The 2,746-nt window shown below is 38.2% G+C and overlaps 1 protein-coding gene across 2 annotated transcripts in view; it reads left to right on the top strand.

Annotated features, from left to right (window-relative positions):
- The first annotated feature begins 1,448 nt into the window (after positions 1-1,448).
- Positions 1,449-2,746, top strand: part of LOC117406688 (Golgi pH regulator) — a 14,975-nt gene continuing 13,677 nt past the window's right edge. The window contains exon 1 of one of the 2 annotated variants that reach the window (XM_034010949.3): positions 1,449-1,491. The gene's annotated coding sequence lies outside the window, so the exon portion shown is untranslated. The remainder of the gene's footprint in view (positions 1,492-2,746) is intronic. The other variant, XM_059029126.1, reaches the window with a different exon arrangement.

Genomic DNA, 2,746 nt, shown 5'->3' on the forward strand with positions numbered 1-2,746 from the left:
CTCTCTAACACACTGGCATGCTGTACCCGGGTCGGAACCTATCCGGTGTCATGCGGGTCGGCTACGCGATTTCACACTGCCATTGATAAAGCAGGGTTGACCTGGGTGACAGAAGCAAGTAAACAATGCGTGCATCAATGCCCCAGAAGCAGCTTTTTACAGATGCTTCCATCCCAGCTTCTCTGGATTGAACCGTCGGCCCAAAATTTTATTAGGGCAAATGCTTCTTCATCCCTGCTGCAATCTGGCTCATGGTGTGTCTCAAGCAACAAAAATATGGCTAAACAGAATAAACAAAAACGTTCCATGAGGAAGTGAAACCTTCACGCAGGTGTGGCTGTTTGTTATTTCGTCGACTTACAAACGGCCGTCACGCATTTTGTCTCGCTCAACCCGGTCAAAGTGTGTCAACCCACATCCTGAGGTGGGTCGCTGGGACCCGGGTTAACCCAGGTACGTGATTGTGACCCGGGTAGCCAGAACCCGGATAGAAGTGCCAGTGCGAAAGGGGCTTAAGTTCAGCTGCTACATTAATCATTAACCTGTCTCCCTCGGTCCCAAGTGGATATTTGTTGATGTATGTGGTATTACTATTAATCAGTTATTTAGCAGGTGCTTTTATCCAAAGCGACTTACAGAGACTAGGCGATGAACTATGCATCACAACTGCTGCTGCAGAGTTACTTACAATAGGACCTCGGTTTTACGTCTCATCCGAAGGTCGGCTTCTCTGTTATTTTGGCTCCAGCACTCCAATAGTTTAAAACACTGAAGCCACAAAAGCAGCTGTTTCATAATGTCTTGTATTCTTTATAACTTTGAACTTAACCAAATTCGTGAATTATGGAATCGTGCAATATTGTGGGAGCAGCATAGTTACCAGGTTATAGTACAGTACAGATATTACAATTTACAAAAACACAAAAGCAATTACAGAAATCCCATAAAAGGATGCGAGAACATTGAAATAGCAAATGAACACATTTCACACTGTAGAAATCCCCTTTCAGATATACATTGTGTTGGTTGGTGGGACCCACACTGAACGTGCCTGGGATCTTTGGGTTTAGAATGTATGCTGTACAAACTGTGCACATTAGTAACACAGTAAGCAATAAACTGAATGAATGTAGATCAAGGTACTGATAGACTGCGATACATTCTACAGACAGAGCGATAGTTGAATTAATGGATGGGTTGGTGGAGGGACAGCAGAGGAATGTACATATTGGGAAAAAATCCTTTGTGTACAGACTTGCATATTTAGTTTCTGGGAGCTTCCCCTTTAAAAGCAAGATTTCTCCCAGCAGCCTCAACATGGTTTATCAAAGTTACACTGACAAAGAAAGGCCTTCCCAGCTCCCCCTCCCTAAAATTCTTGCCTGTATTCTTACCCATCCCCCCCTCCCTACCACAGAGAGGTGCCTCCATTGATGTACAGCCTGACTGATAATAGCATTAGGAAGATGAAGCCATTCCTCAAGGATTACGGTTTGTTTTTAACACATTTAATAAAGGGGGATACTGTGGGAGGAGTTTGTGAAAGGGAAAACCACAAGCAATGCTTTAACACTGAAAGGCACAACTTGATGGAACAACTCGTGATTCTGTGGTTCTTCAGAGATGTCAAACTATTGTTTTCTGCGTATCAAAAGCTGTACAAGCCTTGTCAAACAAACACGTCACTGATGGTGTTATTCCCTTTATATCTTTATACCATTCTAAACTGTTAGGTACAGTACAGGCTTAATCTGATTTTCATACTGCACTCATTTGAACCATGCCAAAAATACACTGGGGAAGCTGGAATACACAGAAGCAGATATTAATAATAATAATAATAATAATAATAATAATAATAATAATAATAATAATAATAATAATAATAATAATAATCAGTAAACATTTATAACAGGAAATAATAAAAAAGAAGTTGCAATAGAAGTTGTCTCCATCTGTCTGCTTAATGAAAACCAGTCTGCAAAATTGTGTTCCTACATCAAACTGGGGCTGTCCCTGATAGTTACATTAAATGAGAGCCCTCTGTTCATCCAGCAACAACAACACAATGGGTTGTATGAATATGGTTAATATTAGGGTTAGGATGAGATTTAATTTCCCAAAAGAAAAAAAAAATGTACAGTATACAGTAATGGTCCATAAGTATTCATTTTATAAGCAATACATGCTGATTTTGATGAAATATTTTAAAGCTGGATGGAAATATTATGGTTCAATACTTAAGGCATTCTTATTCATTTTTATATTAATATGTTTAAATAATTGATAAGTAATTGAAATCAGAGGGTGGCATACTAAAAGAAAATAGGAACCTGAGTTTTTACATTACACTGTAGTAGAAACAATATTTGAAAACATGACTGACAGTGGCATCTTCTTACAATACTCTTAAGAATCCCTCGGGCAATCATTTTTAGTTGTTTGTATAATATAGAATATCATTTTGCAATACAGAATACATTATTTTTAGTTCTATATTTATTTAAAACATTTACTGTGGCTGCCGGTCATAGGCTATTCTTGAAATGTATTAGTTGTCTATAAAATAACACTATAGAATATCTTGTATATTTTTTATTATGATATCGAGTGTGTTGTTTTAATCCTCTTTGAAAATGTGCTTTTGCCAGTGCTTATAAAAAGGTCCACTGTGCAGATCGCCATCTAGTGGTTACATATATGTGTAGCTTTCATACAGCCCCAGATGTAGATATGTTGTTCCAAA

This window comes from Acipenser ruthenus, chromosome 8 (assembly GCF_902713425.1).
Source record: "Acipenser ruthenus chromosome 8, fAciRut3.2 maternal haplotype, whole genome shotgun sequence".
NCBI lineage: Eukaryota > Metazoa > Chordata > Actinopteri > Acipenseriformes > Acipenseridae > Acipenser > Acipenser ruthenus.